Source organism: Anas platyrhynchos, chromosome 1 (assembly GCF_047663525.1).
Source record: "Anas platyrhynchos isolate ZD024472 breed Pekin duck chromosome 1, IASCAAS_PekinDuck_T2T, whole genome shotgun sequence".
In the NCBI taxonomy this organism is placed as follows: domain Eukaryota; kingdom Metazoa; phylum Chordata; class Aves; order Anseriformes; family Anatidae; genus Anas; species Anas platyrhynchos.
The window spans coordinates 88,820,239-88,842,056 of record NC_092587.1 but is presented as its reverse complement, the minus strand read 5'-3'; the positions used below and the strand labels follow the sequence as shown (position 1 = coordinate 88,842,056).

At 39.9% G+C, this 21,818-nt stretch overlaps 1 protein-coding gene and 1 long non-coding RNA gene across 3 annotated transcripts in view; one reads left to right on the top strand and one right to left on the bottom strand.

Annotated features, from left to right (window-relative positions):
• The window catches only part of LOC110353218 (uncharacterized), a 234,280-nt gene that overhangs the window by 191,260 nt on the left and 21,202 nt on the right, over positions 1–21,818 (bottom strand). Inside the window, exon 4 of the long non-coding RNA XR_005267213.2 lies at positions 11,000–11,112. This is a non-coding gene — a long non-coding RNA (uncharacterized lncRNA). The remainder of the gene's footprint in view (positions 1–10,999; positions 11,113–21,818) is intronic.
• Positions 5,521–21,818, top strand: part of COL8A1 (collagen type VIII alpha 1 chain) — an 85,992-nt gene continuing 69,694 nt past the window's right edge. For both annotated transcript variants that reach the window (XM_038182379.2, XM_027449549.3), the window contains exons 1-2: positions 5,521–5,669; positions 21,261–21,390. The gene's annotated coding sequence lies outside the window, so the exon portion shown is untranslated. The remainder of the gene's footprint in view (positions 5,670–21,260; positions 21,391–21,818) is intronic.

The following is a 21,818-nucleotide window of genomic DNA, read 5'->3' as shown; positions in this document are numbered from 1 at the left end:
ATTTGGAAGAGACCTCAGGAGGTCTCCAGCCCAATGCCCTGCCTAAAGAAAGGTCAGCCGTAAGGTCAGTCCAGGCTGCTCAGGGCTTTATCCAGTTGGCTCTTGAACACCTCCAAGGACAGAGCCTGCGCAGCTTCACTGGGCAACCTGCTGTGTCATCTTCCCACCATGAAGAACCCCTCTCCACGCGCTTGATAACCCTCACCATGGGTACTGAGCGGCAGCTGTTCGGTCCCCTCAGAGCCCATTGTTGTCCAGGCTGAACAAGTCGTGTTCCTGAAGCCTCTCCTCACAGGGCAAGAGCTCCAGCACCCACAGTCACCTCAGTTGTCCTCCTCTAGATTCGCTCCAGTTCCTTCATATCTTTTTTGCACTGGGAGGCTTAAAACTGGACATTGTATTCTAAATGGAGCCTAGTAAGCTCTGAGGATAAGAGGATAATCACTTTCCTCGAGCTACTGGCTGTGCTCCTACTCCTACAGCCCAAGACAGCGCTGGCTTTCTTTGCTGCCAGGGCCCACTGCTGGCTGCTGTTCAGTTTGCTGTCTGTCAAGACTTTCCCATATTTTCAGCATAAATGTCCCCCAGTCAGCAAGTTCCCAACTTTCATATGTTCAATCTGGCTTACACTATATCATAGACTAGCTGTTTTTCTAGAAGGTATAAGTTAACATTGCCAAGCATGTCTCTTACAAATAAGGATCTTTATTCTGTTTTGACATGGTAGTCAGCTAGCACATCCCAGTGAAAGAGCCAGAGCTGACACACAGACATAGGAAGACTGAAAATATAGGACACAAACAGTGCAAGCAATGATGGGCTGGATGGAGTGGTCAAATACTAGCAGCTTTGGACCGCATTCCCTTTTCACTGGTGGACACAACACTAAACAGAGTCAGCACAGGCAAGATGCATGCAGAATAACATCAGTTGTGGCTACAGTATGTTCTGTATCAAATCTTTCATTTTTTCCCCAATTCTGCCTTTATCACTTTATGTGCTAGACAACAAGCTTTGACATATAGGTGAAAGTATTGGTTGAGGTAGACAGGTACTCCTTCCACACTCACATTTAGTCCTAGGCGTATGCTTACCTAGAGCACAAGATCTGTACTTTCAAAATATATCCTGATTTTGTGTCCTGCATCGGACTGGCATACAGTGGTCTGCAGCCAGACCACCTGTGTAATCCTAATCTATGGATGCAAATGTGACAGTGGACATCAGACATTCTCAGTGACGTGGAGAAAATTAATTGAAAACTGTTCACTCTCTCCCCTTATTCTCCCCTCTAGGTCTGAGTCTTCACTATGGAAAAAGACAATGCTCTATAAAAACTGAAGCACTGTTGCATTTAATTGTCTAAAAGGCAAGTTTGCTGGAAATGCTTTGGACATAACTTACAATGATGAGAAGCATGACAGAAGAATGTTGCCTGAAACCACAGGTTAATAAAGTATACTGCTGTTCAAGTAGAGAAATCATTCATGTCTTTATTCCTACAGTCAAATAAAATGAAAAGAATACATTTCCATGAGGGTGGTATAGTTTAGCAAAAATTTACGTGTAAGCTGGTCAAAATATTTTTTCCATTAACTAATGTCACAAAAATTTTGAAACTTTTTTTTAAATTATAATGTTTTTTAAATTATAGATGAAAGTTGGAAGAGTCAACTTTTACCTCACAAGATTACTGTTACCTGTATTATCCTGCTCTACATTAGGAGGTCTCTCTAATTCTATCTGGTTTGTGTTGAACAAAAATGTTGACACCTTGATCTTGACAGCTCATTTTCTGCCATCACCATGCTATTTAACTGTTTAGAGCTTCTCCTCCTTTAATAATACTGCCAAACAGCAAGTAGCCAGCTACCAGAGCTGTTGGTGTGATGACATACAAAACATGATTTATTCAGAGTCAAACTCTCCATTCATTCAGGTTGATTCTTTTTGCATCCACTGCCAACACATTCAGCCATATTTATTTTAGCTGAGCTACACTCAAACGGGGAGTAATAACTTAGTTCCTTTATTGGAATATATGTAGGAATTTTGGCATATCTCCTTTTATAAGATTTACAGTAAAATGCTTCTCATTTATACAGCTGTAGTTCTGACCTGTGTTTTAAGGATAGTGCCACCTCTGTTAATAATTCCTCTTTTCCGTGCACTTCGTATGCTGGAACAAATTTAGTTTAATAGAAAACTGACTGAAGAGCAAATATGCATACATGATTGTAGAAATATAGCCATGACAGCTGCCCCGCTAGCAATCTGGGACCTGTTTCATAATTGTAACATGCTACAGGGATGCTGTTGGGTACACCAGTACTCTGTGCAGCAACACTTCTGCCTTCAGACAGCTGCAAAGGCTGCCTGGTGGAATCCTATTGTAGGACAGCAGCCAAATCTGCTAAACAGTAAAAAAAGTGCTAGGGCACTCTACCACTCCATGGAAGAGTTCAGAGTTCCCAAATGAATCTTAATGTATTTCAGGAGATTTTGTATAGAACCTTGTGTAGAGGTTCTTATGTAGAGGTTCAATAAAAAAAAAAAAAGTCAGTTGAATTCTGCCAGGTGATTATCTTGCTCTCTGATGCATTGCTGAATCATATTAAATGCAGCAGTTTTTAATTGAGCATGTACGCTTCCCAAAAGCATAGTAAAACAATCTCTCCAAGTCTAGGCTACTTTCATGAAGTTGATGCCCTTACTAATAGTCCTATGCTACACTACAAATATAGCCCTACTACAATATAATGCAGATACCTGATACAGATTTTGGATGTGCTAAAAGCACAAGCTGCCCCAAGACCATTACTGGAAACTCAGCAAACTCACCTGGATATTTCAGGGTAAGAATGCAGCAAGAGGGCTAGAGCATTGTAAGTATTCTTGACAGGATACCTATTTTTAAAAGGTAGATAGGAACTAATAGTTTTAGAAACGTTGGACATTACTCCTGGTCATAGGAACAAGACTCCATGTGTCCACACTGAATGTACTTTCCAGTCTGGAAGTGTGCCCTGAAATTCAGCTAATCACATGACAACCTACATCAAATTTCCCTCAGCGGTTTTGGTAAAGTTTTCATCTACTAAAAATCTCATTAGGGAAGATAAGCAATGCAGTGACTACACGTAACACACTAGTCTTATCCAGTAATTTTCCGTATAATTACATCACAGTGGTGCTTAAATAATCATTACTATGGTTTAATACTTCTCATCTATTTTATCTGTTGATAAGTTTATTTAATATTTGAAAGTGCTTTAAGATTTCCTGAAGGAAAGAACTGAAGAAAAAAAAAAAAACTTCTTAGTTCTCCTCTTCTGGAAGTATAAAAAGATAAGGTTACCCTTGAGTCTGCCGTACAGCAGGACATGTGATCACTGTGCACAACCAGTGGAGAATGGAGGACTTTATACTGAGTTCACTTGAGTATTGACTCACTTCTGAAAAGTGGCACTTAGCACCTGAAGCTTAAATAAGTAAATAAAAATCAACCTACAGATAGTCTTTTACATTTAAGCTTTTGTTTCCAAGAAAAAAGTAGCTTGATCTTTAGAAGGTACTGAGCTTATAGAAAGCATCCACTGATTTTAAGATGGACCCACAGGAAGGCCAACAATTTTGAGACAGTGAATCATCAGTCTTCAAATAAGGACTTAAGGAATTAAATTAGTCATTAAATAAGAGACCAGATATCTATTTACTCTCTAATTATAGGAATCTAGGTCAAGATTTTCAGAAAGTACAAAGCCAGATGTTAGATGAATAGAATTCCAGTTTATTTGCATCATTTAATCGAACCATCACAAGGTGCCCACGCCTGAACTAATTTCATAAACCTACCGCTATAATTTGTACCATTGCTGACCCTATTCCTATGTTACCATTGCTAGTGTAGCCTCTGAATAAAACCACACTAACCTCTTCAGAGTACTCATCTCTACATAAGAATTGTAAAAATGCATCGAGTACAGCAGAAATAAAATAACATGACTTTTATTGGTAATTAGTTTCAGCAATGTAGAAATTGCCCTAATTAACAGGGACCTGATAGCTGTAAGAAAACAGAGCAATTTAACCAGTCCCATGACTTAACCATTCTGAATCTTAGAGCCTCTATCACCTAGGTTATGCAGGTACTTCTGCCACTGATACGGATACCCAAATTGGTTTCTAAGCCTTTTTGTAAAAGGACAAGGACAAATAGGATTGCATGCATTAAATAAATAAATAAATGTGCTCATTATAATCAAGAGAAAAGGAAAAGAACAGTAAGAAAGTGATTATTTCTCTGAGTCCATCTTAAGAGTTAATATGCATTCCCAACAAAGTATCTTTGGACTTGAGACCTATTTACATTGAGCATCACTTATATATTCAGATATCAAAATAGAGACACAAGAGTCTAACACCTAGAACAAAATCAGGATATTGACAGAAGTTCTACAAGGCTCTCATACCTCTTCACCCAGAGACAAGTCTGGCCCTTCAGTGCAAGAAGTGGTATATAATATATCTGACCCTCCATCACCTTCACTACAACCTTGCTTATCCCAACTCTGTAGATTCAGATTCTCATTCATTTTTCTGCCTGGCCCTCCCCAGATTTTTAATCAGGTTGTGCCTCTAGCCTCCGCTTTGATTTCACGCCACTGTCCTCCCCTTCCTTTTCTATCTTTCTGGCTTCCTCCACTCACAAATGTTCCAATATGACACAGGTTTTGCTCGTGTGTTATGATAAATAATACCAATCAAGGACCAGATGCCTCATTCAGGGACTTGTGCAAACACAGGATCAGTGCATTCCAGATGGGTAGAACTGTTTGTTTTACCTCCAGGAGCCAGTGTCTGGACACTGTGCCACCCACTGTTCCGTGCCCTGAAAGCAGTGAATGAGTTAAAATGAACAATGAATAATTTTACACAGAAACCACCAGGAATGTGTATTCCTACTGGTTTGTCTTTTTGGCTACATTTGCCTTTTGAGAATACCAGTTGGGAAAATTGTTTAGAACTCAGACACAGGGAACAATAAAACCGCTAAACTAAACTGCTAGAAAGTCAGTGCGTAGATGGAACACGTTACAGCTGTGTCAAGGAAAAGCTGGGTAGCACAGCACAAGAGAAACTCAGGAGGGTTCCAGAGTTGTGATCGAGTGGACATTTGGAACATAGAGCAAGCTGCTTCTTCATAGCTATTCCTTCTTAGAAAAGGAAACGCACGCCTTTCTGATAATCACTTTGTGTTATCTCACTGCTGTGAAAATATTTCCAAAAGACTAAGTGAGACCTAGTAGCATTATAACTGTAACCAGAACAATTATACCAGATTTAGAGAAACAAATATAATAGAAAAATCTTCAGTTAACTAAATAATTTAAAAACAAACTAATAAATCCAACACTATTTCTCCTGTAAATGCCATTCAGCTTGCTTTTCCCCCCTCCCTCTGTCCCCAAAGAGCAAAAACCTACTGTATAATGCCTTCTGAAGGCTGTCTGCCTGCTATCCTTACTGCCCACCTACCGTAGGGAGCAGCTCCTCCCACCTGCACATAAAAGCCAAGTGCATGCTACCAGCAGCTGATCAGAGCACTTTCTCAGTCCTCCACTGTTTTGAACCAGTGATCTTCTCTCCTTGGATCTTGTACACTCAAGGTAAGATTACTGCTACTTCAGGTTTCTGTTCTAACCAGCTGTTGCAAGGAAGCCTTAACGTGAACTCTAGCACTGCCTTGCTGGGTGGTGCTGGCAGGGTGTTTTTTTGTTTTTTTTTTTTAGATGGAGTGTCATCTGACAGTTAAGTTAGTAACAATCTGTTGTTTTAGCAATGAAATAAAAACAGATCTTGCTGGGAAACATTGTGTGGCTGAGAAATTGTCTTCTTTCCCTTTCTGATATATTTTGAAGAGGTTAGTATATCCAGACCAATTCTAACAGTTTATTATCCCTCTTAATAATCTTCTCAGTCCAAAGCTAGCAAAAAAAAGTACACTTTAAAGCTGCCTTTAGTTCAGTTTGAAAAAAAAATGCTTAATGCTAACTCATAGTGCTAACTCAAGGAGGAATTTTTTTTAATTATTATTATTACTATTGTAATTTACAAGATAGATGGAGCCAGTCTTGAGACTGAAGTGCATCTTCACAGATTTCACTGCCTTAAAAAAAAAAAAAAAAAAGGCATAATTGAACTTACGCCCTCACAGAAGCACAATAAGAAAGCTGATGGAGTTCACTGTCTGGTACGAAATATGCTTAAAGTACACATTTCACAAGCAAAATCCTGTTTCTTGGAACAATAGACTTTGTATGTCTGTGAAATCTGTAGATCAGCCTGAAGTATGTTTTACCAAGTTTGCCTATATAGGCATTTCTAATGCTACAGGAAGGAGAAGTTAAGTATCTCATGCAGACAGCTGCTGAATAGTTGAAACATTCAAATCTAAGTGCTTTCAAAACTATGTTTGTACTCCCCTCTATTCCTCTATCCATCCTCACAGAGACAAATCTATTAGTGACTAGTACCAGTCTCTTATTTTGTGTGAGTCAAAGCACTTTAAGCACACAGTCACCTGTTTAAAGAAACTCCATCTCCATCACAGAAATCCCAATCCTAGATTGCCACTTTCCAGTGCTCAGAGATGAGGGAGAGAGCATGAACTACCAAATGCAAGCAGTGAATGCTGACTGTAAATAGTTTGTTTATACTGTAATACATGTTGCAGTTAAAAAGGGATGTTTTCTTATTGAAAGAAAAATAATTCTCTTTCTAAATTGACTCTGTTGCTCTTTCCCCAAATAAGTCTTTTCTAAATAAGAGTTATGTCCACACAACTGTAGCCACATTAGCTGCAACATTTTAAGCTATAACTCTGTAGAGCATCAGCAGAACTCTGCTCAAAATGCCCTTTTCTAGATGCTCTGAGGTTTGCTTGTTTGTTTTCCTGTATTTTATATGTTACTTGTTGTATCTAATGGAGAAAAAACAAACATTGCCTTCAGCTATTTGCCTGGAAGATTACATAAGTATCTTTAAAAAAGAAAAGTAACTCTTCAAAAACAAAGTACAGTACTTTCTATAGTAGGCTTACAGTAAAACTATAATTGCATCCAGGTAATCCATGTAAGTTGTCCATAGAAGAAGTGTGAAAAAACAATAGGCTCTACTCCTATAACAGACATTCTGTCTCTGAGCTACAAAATTTGACTGTTTAGTTAACATCAGACTTTTATAGCAAATCTCCCTTCCCCCTCCAAATCAAAGAACTCCTCTTGCAAAGTACAGATATGTGATTTTTAAGGGCAAAGCATACAAAATTTATGTCTAAAATCTGGCAGTAAAGCCTCATTACTGATACAGAATTTTACTCCATCAGATATATCAGTTTCTAACAGTGCAATTTTCAATATGAAAACTTCAAAAAAATGTATTTGCCACAAGAAAATATATATAGCAAAATATCTTTTATTAAAGCCTGCTGTGAAATGTAGCATTTTGGCATTTCAAAAATGGATTGCAGGGCATATTAAGAAAATTCTGTTGAAAGGAATGTGTCTAATTTAGATCAGAATCTCCTCTGAGCAGTTTCTCTTAGGCTGAAGATAATTCAGTTGAGCATCACTCTGCAGCAGGGGATGAAGGGAAACTGCAAGCAGAATGCCTCACAGAGAACTTAAAACGCCTAGAAACGCCTTTATTGACCTATGTGCTGACCTGAAATTCCTTTTTTACAAAACGTACTGATATTAAGATAAAAAATACTATCACTTTAAAATATTGCTATAACCATAATAAAAAAAAAATGGTGAGTCAATAAGAGAAAATCAATGAGAGCAGAAGGAATTTGGATTTTTTGAGGAATAACCGTAATATTTTAGAATAACGAAGTAAAGGTAATGAGATTATATTATTCTTTCAGCCATAGACCAGTGAAGTGTTAAGCAGGCATGTTTAGCCGCTTCTCTTCGTGGTTGCACTTGTGGTTTTGTTTAAGGTGTTCATTTAGGGTATAAACGCCCAGTGAAACTACTAGAATAATTGCCACTGATGTTAAAAGTGCTAGACTAGATATGTAGAAAAGGTATAACTGTACTAGGTTCAGGACAAATTTATCACTGACTACTTACTCAGTGGCCTGCCATTACCACTGACTGAGAAACACTGCAGTCTTCATGAATTTATTTTCACCACCTCTTTGTGAGGCAGATATGTGTTTCCTCTGGCCATTCTGATACTAAACACATGGACTGGTTTTGCTTATGGTCACAGTGAAAATTCATTGCAGAACAGAGAGTCAGATTTAGCTCTTCTAAGTTCCAGTCCAGCACTTTAATCCCAAACTTCATTTCATATTCAGCCTTATAAAATTCATCCCTTCGCAGCTGATCTGTCTTGGTATGACTCCTTAGGGCTGAACAGCAGGGAGAATTTCAGTGTAAATTCTTGAGAGAATCTAATTCACTCTTAACACTTCGGAACTTCCTTTGAAATCATTTAAAAACCCCTAACGGGACTTGAAACTAATTCTTGGAGGGGAAAGCAAATAAATAAATAATCAAATGACACCCCTTTCTTACCCTCTGTGGTTAGCTGAGACTAACGCAATCTTGTCAGAATGAGCAAGCACAGATCTACTGCCATGGACCAGAAACAACAGGCAACACCTAACCGTAAGAGCTCAATCTTGGTAAGACGAGAGTGGTCTTATGAATACTGCATTATCAAGAAAAATCAATGTGTTGATGCTTGATGCAGAAGATTAGCAAGAATGATAAGGACTAGAAAAAGAATAATTAATGGTTATATGTTCTGCTGCAGGTGGTGATGATTGTCGTATGTACAAAAGCACACCTCCAAGAGTATTTTCAGCCCAGTTGTTCTATGTCTTCCTATACAACCCAGGGCAGGAAAGATTATATCTTTATCCCTGAAGCTTAAATATACCCTCATATATTGCCTTACTCTTTTGACTTTCCGGTTATCCTACTGCACTAGGTTCCTTCCTTCCACAGGGAGATAACTTAATTTTCACTAGCGTCATGTTTGTAAAAAAGCAACGGTTCAATGGAGTTACTGTACCAAGGAACAATAAAGACAAAAACAGAGGTGGTTTGATCCATCTTTGATTAAAACCAACAAATATCCATATTTAACTGAACAGAAGTTACTCTTACCTCTTCACTTACACAAAACCCTAACTATTATATGTTTCCTTTCTATGGCCTTTCCTTCATAAGAAAGTGAGATTATTTTTTGTGCTAAGAGAATGCTGCTTCAGCAAAAGTCATGGAGCTGTGAGTTTAAAAAGATAATGATGAGTCCTGGTTCTGAAGCCTTTTGTGGGTCTTGTGCAATAACTGTGCCTATTCTCTGTACACATCAGTAAACAATTGTGCTTGGTCTCCCCATACTCCTGAAATGTTGGATGTGTTTCTGTAATTGTCTTGATGTGTAATGAATTTAATGTCTCATAACTGCACTGCAGGGGATTAATACCACTATGCAGTCTAGGGACATCTTTTGATGATTAAAACTTCTTCATGCAAAGCCACGTTTCATACCAAAAGCAAGATGAATACAAGCCTGTTGCTTCTTGAATGGCAGGTGAAATTGTTGAGGGGTGATACGTAATGGAGTGAGTGAGAATCAGTGCCCTCTTTTGGTTAGAAAAAAATATATAAAGGAGCCCTATGAGAGTGTTTATCAGTTCCCTCTGCTGGCTACAAAGCCCACAGCCAGATGAGCAGCTGTGTTTGCGGAGGCGAAGGTCTTAAGTTCTATTCCCAGTGCTGTGTGCAAGCGGTAAACTGATGACTGTGGTGTCTGTGCACGTATGTGGACATTGTTACTCGCGGGGTCGCATTAGTAACTACACTGAGTTCAACATGAGGGCACTCAAAAATAATACGGAGTTCCTGGGAGGTAAGAAACTTTCCACTTAAGATTTCAGAAGCATGCTAGCAGCTACGCCATTCATAATATCACACAGCAAGAGCATCCTTCTGGTATGCATCATATGCCACACTCATTTGAACACCTTGCTTTTTCTGCCTCTTCAAGAGGAGTTTACCTATGTTCACTATATTTAGTCTAGAGGTGTCTGGCCTGTTACCACAAATGCTCATAGCAATCCCAAATTACAACACTTCTGAAGGTCAGCTTCTGAGAACACCACATTTGCCAAAAAGAAATAAATGGTACCAACAAGACCACCTAAAACAAAACAAAACCAAAAATAACCTAAATAGATCTTTTCCATTCTTTTAAGGAAAGGCCTGTTTAATCTGGTTATGCAACTGGAGAAACAGGTCACGTAATTTATGCAGCTACTCTGAAACAAAGTTGAGATGAAAAAAAATAAATATATATATATATATACACTGCTAACTTAAGAGATGATTTTTATTTTAAATAAACATCCATAGCACTAACAATGAAGAACTCCTAAGTCAGGTATCCCAGTTCACTTCAACCCCTAGAAATCTATCACAGCAACATATAGGATACACAAAACCTATCCTACTAAAGGCAGAATGAGTCAGAACTGACAGCCTGATGTACTAGAAAACGAAAGTATATTAAAGTCAGATTTTTTAAACATCTGCAGCAGTTTCCTGATAACTAAAAAAGCAGATACTCTTTCTAGACCAATACTGTATTCTTGTCTCTGAAGGGAAAGAAGTAGGCAGAAGTACACTGTAGACTTGCACGGGGACCTTCAAGCAAAGCATTTGACCATTTAAAGTTCCAGAGAGCAAACCAAGGTTCTAACAAAACCCAGTGTTCAGAGGTGAAGCAACAAGACATACATAATACAGCACAGTCACTGAAATGGAAATGCTTACATTGTCTCCCTTGTACTCAGTATAATTTTCAAGGGGACAGAACTGATGGTGGCACAGTCCCAGGGACGCTCAAACCAAATACAGTCAACTTACCGCTGAAGAAATCTAGTAGTCAAGTCTGCTTATGCCAGCAAACAACTTACCTCCGTTCTGCCCTTCCATTCTTTCCACCACGTGTAGAGCTCCAGTGAATGCAGAATATCAGAACAAGGATCTTTTATTTGGCTCAGAGACCAGAATTTTTCTTTCAGCTTGCCTTAAAAAAAAAAAAAAAAAAAAAAAAAAGGAAAAGAAAACGTTCAGATTTTTTCCCAGTACTTCTTTGTAAATGAATAAGGTGATCCTAGTCCAACTCTTAGCTGATGGACATTAATATAAAACACACAACTGGGACCCCTGTTGGCAAATCTAAGAAAAAAAGTCAAAAGGTAGTTAATTTAGGTCAAAGTTGAGAAATAAAAGCAGCCTTACAAGGGAAATTTATATTGCCAGTATTGATATCTGTCACCTGTACTACAGATAAAAAGCAAATAAGCTAAGAGTAGTTAAACAAATACAACCCACAAGCACTAACATGCACACAATACGTATTTTAGAAAATGAAGGAAAAAAGACAACACTCAGTACTTATTTCCTTTCAGTCAGTGGCTTGAATTGAATTTACCATAGTAGCACATCACATTGTTCGCTGCAGAAAAATGCAAAGCTTAGGCCTTTAGGAGTAAGTCTCTTGTGCTTTACTGGTTCCAAAAATGTCAGTGCTTGTCAAAGTGTTTTTGAAATAAAACCAAAACCATGTTAATAAAATGAACTTTCCAAGACAATGCTGGCCAAAACTGATTCTTAGATTTCTTTTCAGTAATAAACTGCCTCTGCGGTTGCTGAGCTGATAGGGAGGAGGATTTAAAGGGCCAAAGCCAAGTTCTGGTCAACTCAAAGAGGACAAAAAAATAAAAAGCTCTCAAACAGAGCACAAGCCCTCCAATGAATGGAAAGATTTTTGCTGAGGGTGGGCAGAGCTTAGCAAAATCCAGCTGTGCTTTCAAAAACATCTGTAATCATTATTAGGCTCCTCTTGAATGTATGTTGAGACTGGAATACTTATTGTGGGTACAATTTGTGATGTGATGCTGTACAAGACTCAGTACTTGTGTAATTCAGAATTCACAAGCTGAAACTCAAATCACAAGACCTATCCTGCCTGCTTATTAAATAGTAGTTCTCTATGTGAATTAACAAGGCAACAACTGGAAAGATTTTCTCCCATCCTATTCTGGCCTTCCTAATGAATAGTTCTAGAAATATGTTCCAATGAAAGATGAAGGTATTCGTGATGACCTGCGTTCCTACTGCTACAGAAGTCGCATGCAAGTCTGGGCAGTGAGATCTCAGCTGTTTTGCTGTACGCGCATACAGGTACACATGCTGCAGCAGCTTCTGTCTTCCATAGAAGCATCATGCCGCAGTTGGACACTGTGCCTGTTACAGGAATCCCTGCCCTGCTGTCCTGCAGATCCAACCAGAGCAGCTGACTTTAGGAGGCCTGTGCAGAGCAACAAAAGTTGCCATTACAGGGGTGATTTCTTAATCCCTGTTCTCAAAACCTCCTACAGACTATTATCTTTTGGTGATCTAAGCAAAAATTATTACATCGGGGAACATGGGAAGCGTTTTAGGGTTTGCTCCCTAAGCTTGTATTACCAGCCACAGCTAAGACCTTTGTACATGCTATCCTGGTAATAAAGAAGACTGTATGTTACCATCCAAACCCAATTCCTGATCAAAGATTCACCTACAGCACTAAAGTTTTTCATTTTGACCTGCTATAACATTATCAAATGGCTTTTAAGGTTTTGTTTGAAGGAAATCCGTTTTGCTCACCTGTCTTTTGTAGTGTCACCATCACTCACTGCCTTTTGGTTGGTCTGAAGCAACAAGTTGCAAATATTCAGTACCTAAAATCCAAACAACTGACTAGTTTTGGCACACAATTCTTACAGCATCTCTCTGTCCCACAGTCAAGGGCAAGATTACTCTTAGATTCAAACTGCAAGCACAAAAAACTGCCTTTCATTGAGCTCAGTATTCACTTGCAATGAATATTTTTTATTATTCTATTTTCAACATCACATCTGTCACTCGTATGCTGAATGCTCTCAAGAACTCAATACAAAAGGTCTGCGAAACACAAGCAAAACAAATTCAATTTGTGACTGCTCAGGGACATTTTCTATGCTACACTTGCTTTCAACTTTCTAACCGTTCATGTCATGAAAACAAGTATTTCAAAAAACAAATGAACAGAAGTCTATTATATTTTCAATGTTCATCATGCATACTGAGGGCTGGAATTTTAGCACGATAGCCAGTCACAACATCCATCCTCATCCTTCAAAACAACAGCCACATCAGGACACAGTTCCTCAGGCCTCCGCTCAGGGAGCCACAACCCTCCCTTGTTTCCTTGCTTCTCCTGCTCTGCCACCAAAGGTGACAGGGAGGAGTATTTTGGCCTGCTAACTCATGAAACAAATTTGAGGCCTTTAGAAGATGTGAAAGGTCATACCTGAGGCCCCAAAGCTGTCACGATGGCGGAGTTTTGTGTCAGCTGACTCAATTTAGTCACACTGTGGTGCAACATTGCTGTACTCCACTTTAAAAAAAAAAAATCTAAACAACTGAAAACAACAACAAAAAAATAGTGTTGTTTAAAATGCTGTAACAGGAGTGGCCAACAAGCACCACGCTGAACCTCCGAGCAGCTGCTCCACACTCCCACAGCAGCGGGGCACCACCATGGCTCCGCACTGCTCGGCGGCCATTAACCACCAGTAGTGGTCACCACACAGGCCTGGGGCAGCCCTCCCACACCAGGCCATGATATCGTCGGTGAGGCAGCAAAAGCTCACCCTCCATGGGCTATGTGAAGGGCCAGGCCACTGGCCCTGCTTTGGGACCCCTTGTCGGTCGGTCGAGACCCCACACATAGGTTTTGCACCTCCTGCCCCATGTTGTGGCGCTGCGGCTCGAGCTGCCTTCACGTCAGAACCATGTCTGCCCACAGGCGGTCAGGAAAGTGAGTTGGAGCCTGCGCCTCCCATTCCCCAAGGAGAGGCAAGGGCTGAGGAGCACAGAAACTCCCCGCAGCCCAGTCAGCTGAGGAGCATTTATGGAAACAATGCGTTTGAGGTTTCTTGGGTTTCGCAGATACAGCCTGGGGGCTTCACGTCTGCGTGCCAGCCCTCAGTGCCCCTTGGAGAAGGATCTGGGCAGCATTAGCTCGCACAGATGCTGACAGTGCTGGAAGGCCAAAAATAGGGGGGAGAGGGAGGGGTGAAGCTCCTCTGTCAGCTGGAAAGAAAATGTCGCATCCTGTGAGGAGGGGCTGCTCGGAAGGAGGAGGAAGGCTGCTCCAGCACACACGGCAGGAGGCACAGGACCTTTCAGATTTCTCCATCTGGAGGCAAATTGAGGCCACTGTGAACTTAACAGCAAAGATGATTAAAATGTCCATTTCAAATTCAAGGCTCTTTGGTGCTAAAACCAGAAAAAAAAAGCACCTGCCAAAAACATTCCTGCATATGGATATCTATTGAAAAGATTGGCTACTTTCTTTATAAGTTCAAATTTGAAGACTCCCAAATTCCTAAGAAACCACTAAACGCTTTGGTGGGATGTGAGAAAAGAATATCATGTGAGGAAAGAGTATGATAAAACTAGCATTCAACAGGCAGGGAGTTCAGAAGGCAAACAGCTGAACAGAGCAGCTTCATCATTTACTTCCGATGTATTTTCCCCACCTCATGTTTAGTGTAAAGGCTTTTCAGTGTGAGTCTTTTTCATCTGTTTGTTACATCCCCTATTATGGTAGAACCCTGACTCACAATTAGGGGTTTCACGCAAAATAAAGAGCAGCAGCTCCTGAACCTGACGAATTGAAAACTTTGCATACAGAAAAGCTGACTCCTAGACTCATGCTCCAGTCTGTTTAACACACTCCTGCTTACATAGATGACTGGTATGCCTGGAAAGATACTATACTACAAACGTTTCACCTCCCTCTCCTGCTGTAGAAGCATCCAAGAACATCACATACAGTAGATTAATGAATTTATCCTTACAAGCACCCTGGCAATGTCACTCTCATTTTAGAGGAAATTGAGGCACGGAGAAATTTGCTGGTGTAACATTTCAAGGGATTGCTGCTGGCCAGATTCTCAAGTGTCTTCCCATCGTGATGGGGGCTATTGGGAGAGCTTGGTTCCCACCAGGGCACCTAAATGAGAACCAGATTTTCAGGAGTGCTCAGCACCCAGTAGCTCTCGCATTGGCTCTTGCGGCCAAATTTTCTGAAAAGTTCCTTTGATCATCTGGCCACGGCCTCAGTGGAAGCAGAGCGCTTTTGAAAAATCTGATCCTGTTTGTGGGTGCTGAGCACTTTTCAAAATTCTTTCTTAAGTGACCAGGCCAAGGATGCAGACTAAAATCTGAACAGACCCCACTTTGCCTAATCCCTGGGCCAGTGATTTAACCACAGGCATATCCTTCCATCCTCAGCAAAGAAAGAATAGACACTAGTTGGGGCAGGAACCAAAATGCCAAACAGCTGCCAGTACTCATGCCTGCCAAGAAAAATGCCCAGATACCTGCGGGCAAACCAGACAGCCACATTTTGGTACCTTCCTGAGAAGGGATTATTTCTAGTAGCAGTGCCAGAGTCTGGCAACCTGGATTATGCTCTTTCCAGATGTACCTATTTTGTTCTGGAAATAAAACTCTTGTGAACATGCCCTCACACAGGCACACCCTCCCCGCTCTTCAGTAAAAACAGCAGCTATCCAAACACTGTACTGTCTCCATTATCCTTAGAGAGCCAGGCATGCTTGGGCAAGACAACAGTATTTTGTGTAATGATTAAGAAGCAGTGGTCGCGTCAGTGAAGATTCTTGTTTTCATTGAATATTTCATTCATTTCTGAACATAAGCAACCACTTAGCTACAGTTGTGCTAGATGCAGAGGAGGAAACACATGCTATTCTTGGCTGGACTATACCTCTGTGGTAAGCAGCAGCCTCCTTACAGGAGCCTCTGTAGGCTGCATGATTTAGCTACATAAGAGATTGTCCTAAGCCTCAAGCAAAGGCCTGCCGCTAGACTCTGAGCACCCCAAAAGGTGAGTGCAAAGAAAAAAAAAAAATCAGCTTGGATCCTTTGTCTTGTTCTGTTCACCTGAGGTCCTTCTGCAAACCAATGCTCTCCAAAACCATGAACTCAAGGGTGGTTTAGAAATTCTTCTCCAGGCTGACTATATCCACCCAGCTGCCACTCAATTTGCTGCTTTCTGTCACTCAGCATCAGCTTGTTGGGCTGCCTATCACAGGATCCTCCCCCTCTCCCCCTCAGAATTGAGCTTTCCTTAAGCGCCGTCTCATCGCTGGCCTCAGGTTTTGAACCACCTCCCAGATCAGTATCTAACCAGGCTGGTAATAGGAAGATAAGGCACACAGTCACTCATATGTTTTAAGGAAGCAAAGATATCACATGCGGACTGCTGAATGAAAACGTTTACAGAGAAATAGTTTTGTAAAACAGCTCTGACTAAGCTGTTGCTCAGGGTTGAGCTCAAGCTATGTAAGCCAAAAAACGCAGCTGCATCTTTTCTAGCTACAGCTAGGAACAGCTAAGTGTACTGGAAAAACCTTTGAGTGGGAAAAAAATATGGATATTCTCCTAATAGAAGACTACATCTAGAAGCAAGTGTGAGCATTTGTTTCCTGTTATATGGGGTCTCACACCTGTAAAAAAGAAAAGAAAGTGATGGCTGTGGTCTGTACTTTAATTGCTAAATGGCAGGGCTTTCACTCAGTTCTGACATCTGTTGCAGTTCTTATTGTAATAACAACTGCAGTCAGAAGCTGGACTTCAGAACAATACCACAGGCAAATTCTACAGCCTCGAATTTACAAACAAAAAAATTAAGACAGAAGGGGATGAGCTCATGCAGCATGTTTATGCAGGCAGTTAATTGCACATGTTTTAATGTAGCTGGTGACCTAGAAAGTTCTAGGGAACGTCAGTGGAAGAACTTGGATTGCAGTTAATAATTCTGTGGGCTCTCAGTATTTGTCAGCAAATTTGAAACAAGGAGTTGTCACTTTTTCTATCTCACAGTTGATTTTTTTTATTATTGTTTTTTAAGGGTTTTGTTTTTAATTCTCTTATCCTGTCCTTGGAAGAAGCCAAGGCATTTTTGAAGATTTCTGGAGGGGGGGGAGAACTTGGGCCTATTGAGGGCCTAAGTCAAAGAAGTCTGTCAGAAGTCTCTTAGGTGTTTCCTCTGAATTGAAGAGCTAGCAACAGTTCACAAAAAGTCTTAGAGCAGCAAGGTGATCAGGACACAGTCCGCTTGTAAAAGGACTGTGGGACATGGCACTGGAGCTGAGGTACCAGAAAGGGCCCAGGGTAAAGGCTGGCAGGTATGACACACCCAGCATGGCGTGTCTTTGAAGCAGAGCAAGCAGCCATGCCCACGCTGCTGGAAGGGTGCTCACATTAAAGAAGGCCAAGAAAGATTGACTCTGCTACACAATTGGCCTGTACTGGAGCCAAAAACTCGTACTGTGGAGCTGTTGGATTTTCCTTCCAGTTCCAGGCACCCTAGCACTGGTTTTCTACCTGGTCTTAAGCATAGCTTGGGGCTTATGTCTTCTGTATCAGTATAAAGCAGCACACAGACTCAAAACTGAGGTACTCAGCTCCCAGGTAATTGATCTCATTCTGACATTGTTACTCTGGGAAGGTTATGTTCCCCTCTACTTTTGTCTAGAACCTCACTTAGGGAAATGGAACTTACAATTAATACATGTTTCCAAAGAACTGTAGTTTTGAATTTACATATTCCAATAAAAAAGTTTTGCTTTGAAATTCTTGCTGATTTCTTTGGGAAATAATTGGGATCCCTTATTACTTATGACACAGAAGTGGAATATAACTTCACTTTCAGGAGAGGCCAGTCAGCATCTTAAGACATTCTTCTTTTTGTGCCCATGAAAATGGTCACCTGAAACCAGTGCCTGCCAATGCAGGTCTTGGAAGAACTTGGATCTCATCCTTAACCCAGGCAAACATTATAGAAAGTCATACTTCTGTGAACCACGCAGTTCAGCTTCCCTGAATGGAGTTTGCCAACCTTTACAGATTCATCCATGACAAAGCAAAACAACTGCCAAGCCTCACAGAATTTATAGAGCTAAATAAATCACTTTTTAGGCATTTAAATATTGTTGTGAGCGTGAAAAGATGAAAAGTGGTGTATATCATCTCTCCAAAATCAGAAGTAGTTATATTATAAATAAACAGAGTTTGCTTGGTATTAGGGACATAGGAAATTCCATTCAAGAACAGACAAATGGCACATCTTGTCTGGTATCCTGCATCTGGCACAGGCCTGTAGCAGATGCTTAAAATATTTGGCTCCCTTGGTCTGACAGTCTCCCTTGTTCCACCTACCACCAATGTTATAAATCTCACAGTTTTCCTAACCTCTGGTGAGAGTCTTTCCTGCTCGCTTGTATAATACAGGAAGCATGGGCCAGGGGAATATGCATCTGCCCGGTGTGATAGTTATTACAGTGGCTGGTACTCAAATTTGGCTGGGCTGTGTGGTTCTGCCTGTTTCAGAGCATGGGGTATTACTGCCTGTACTGCCCATCCACCCAAACCAAGAAGCATACAGGGAAGGACTATGCCTGGCTCCAGAGAGAAGGGGAAGCAATCCCCTTCTTGCCCTCATCTACACCTGGCCAGCAAGTGTAGTTATCACTAGCCTGTTAATCAGTTGCCCTCTTTCTGTAAAGGCATTGCCACCTAATTACTCCCAGCCATTAATGACATGTATATCCTAGTACAATCTTCTTGACAACTTTTATAATTTAATAAAAAGACCTGAAAAATTAAATGAGTTTGTCTATCCAGCAGTATTTGTTTTTGTTTTGTCTTTATTCCGGTGGTTATCAAAATATGGTTCAGCTACACAGCAGCTCACCTAATGCAGGCTCCCTGTGCCTGGTGCTTCTAGCCATTGTCACTGGTATGTAACTGTACCTAACAGAACTGCTTGTGGATCTTTCCCTTACTAGAAGTGTATTTCTCACAGACTATGTCCCTTTATTTTCTATAACCTTGTTCATAATCAACATTAAATGCAATGGCACAAACAGTTTGAAACCTCTAAAATGCAGTGGCACAATCAGTTAAAAACCTCTAAAACAACCTGACTTCTAAAAATCCTGACTTTTCCATTTGAAAAGTTAAAGTTTAAAAAAACATTTATGTTAATTACCTTACACCCTCTGTGCTCCCCTGTGAAATATAACGGGGTTTTAAAAAGGCTTAGACAACTTATGACTATGGGTAACTGCCAGGTAAGGTCCTTTCACATCATCTTACAAAAGCAACAGGAAGAGAGCTGCAGCTACAGAAATTATAGCCTCATACATGTAGCTAAGCTATATGGTTCAAAAAGAAAAAATGAAGAAAAATTTTAAGTGTCCTTGCATTTGAGCATATCTATTATACAGATACTGAGCACTGCTCTTCTTAGGGAATAATTTAAGTCTTTGCATATTAATGAAGGAAAAATTAATCCTGATAGTGGGCCAAAGCTGTCGGATATGGTTTAGATGTCAGCCTTCTCCAAACTCAGGAATTTTTCTGATTTTGGTTCCATCCTACCAAACTTAATATTCAGTGTCAAAGGTGTAAATCTAGACCAGACCTTTGGTCTAGCAACAACAAATCTGTGTCTATCTCAGCCCTGAACCACAAGCATGCAGATTCAATCTGCCTGAAAGAACTGAACACATTAAAGCTACTACAGTATCAAGCAGAAGTTTGCATCCCTTAACATGCTCCAAGTCAAACATACATTTGGGGTTGACTGGGCCCAATACTAGCAGGAGCTCTGCGACTTTCTGCACTTTTCTGTTGTTGTACAACAAGAGTGACTTCCAGAATATCTGTCTTGCTTCACTCAGGAACAGAAGTAGAGGTTTTTCAAGGCAGACAAATGAGTCAGCCACTTGCTCCAAATAAATGGAAGTGATGTTCCAAGTTTCCTAGACAGCTTTAAAAACGACATAGAGCAATTCAGCTGCTTGATGTATTAGTTATACGCCTATATTTAAGACAACACAAAAGTAAATGCTTCTTATTCCAGATAAAAGTTGCTTTACCCACAGCAGTCCAAAGCCACCTCATTTTGCCTGTCTTCTACTTCCATGCCACTCATCTTGCTTGTGCCATTCTCAGGGGCAAAAAGCAGCACTCTTTATAGGAAAGAAAAGCAGCTGAGGCTCCTAGCTTGCCACAGATACTCTAAATAATACTAAGCACATTGACGTTTGTGATTGCATATGACCATTTATATAACAAAGATGTTAATAATTTGCTTTCTGAGGAGAAATTATGTAAACCTTAATACATCAGTGACAGAAAGGGAAATAATTTTAACTTTGATTGTACAGTAAAACAGAATATCTTTGGACATAAATAATTATAAGGAGATATATAAAACTACAAAAATAATTTCTTTACTTCAAACCTTGCCTTAACAAGAAACATAACTTCTTCCTCCCTCAAGAAAGCTGAATACACTGACTCATGTCTTTGTTTAAGTGTCATGGTAAATTTGTTCTTTTATAACGTGTAGTAGTCTAGCTTTGAACTTTTGATTTTTGGAAAAGGCATAGCGGAAAAATGTTTTCATGGGAGAGGAGTGCACATTCCAGAACTGTCGACTGTTATTCGTTTATGAGGGGGGAGAAAAAAAATCCTACTTAGGTTTTAGTTGATGCAATTTGTTGTCGTCTTTCTTTTCTTTTTTTTTTTTTGTGATAAACCAGAGAGTTTACACTCTGCAACAAGAGATACCAGTTTTCAACCTAGTTTTTCCAGCTTTCACTTCAAGTCTTTCAGTAGTTTCTTAGCTTGAAACTGACTGCTGATGAGAGAACAATTAGCATTATAAGGAATAAAAATAGTAATTCTTTACAATATGCAAAGTAGTCCAAAGAAGGGAAACAAAAAAAAAAACTTACAGCTTACTATGAATTAGAGCTTATACACAGGCATCATGTGGGAATGCAGACAATATTACTCACAAAAATAAAACAAAATGTGAGCCCTTCATGGTGTCTTTGTAACCTGAGCAACAGTTTTAAACACAGTTTTCCTGTGCTGCCTCCTGTTTAACTTTTGATTACTTCGAAAAAATATATTAAAATAGAAAGATAAAATAAACCTTCTGTAGTTTATTTATTCAACTAAAGTAAAAAAATATTTCTCTAATGTTCTGAATATTTTGAAGATTATTAACATACATGCTTTCTTTCCTTCTCTTTCCAGGAAAGGAAGAAAATGCAGATTGTCAGAACCCTGCACATTTAGTACCCGCACTATTATGATCTCTTCATTACTGGATGTTGAGTCTGGATATCAGAACTGCTACAGCAAAGTATTCTCCTATTAAGCTGAGGTAATTTTCTTCCTAATGATTTAATTGTTTTTATGCATTATGAAAGATAACCCTCACTCCCTTGTTCCCTGCCAATAAAAATATTTCTGTGAAGAAGATTCTGCTGTGAAGTATTGCATCAGTTGACTCAAAAAGACCTGACATTTTGCTAACAGGAAGGCAGATTCAGTCTCCATCCATTAATATAAATTTAGCAAGGATGCATTATGAGCACACGGACTTATGTTTAGAAAGCAATTGCAAGTGTGCACTCCTTTCCCTTCATAAATAGAGTATCAGCATGATAGACACAACATCCCAGATTCACGGCCTGTAAAAATACTTCTGTACAACCATGATAGATATGTCAGAGGCTACATTCTTTGGTGCATTGACATTAAGAGCTGAACTCACTGAGGACAAAATACTTAATGAAGAAATCTAGTACT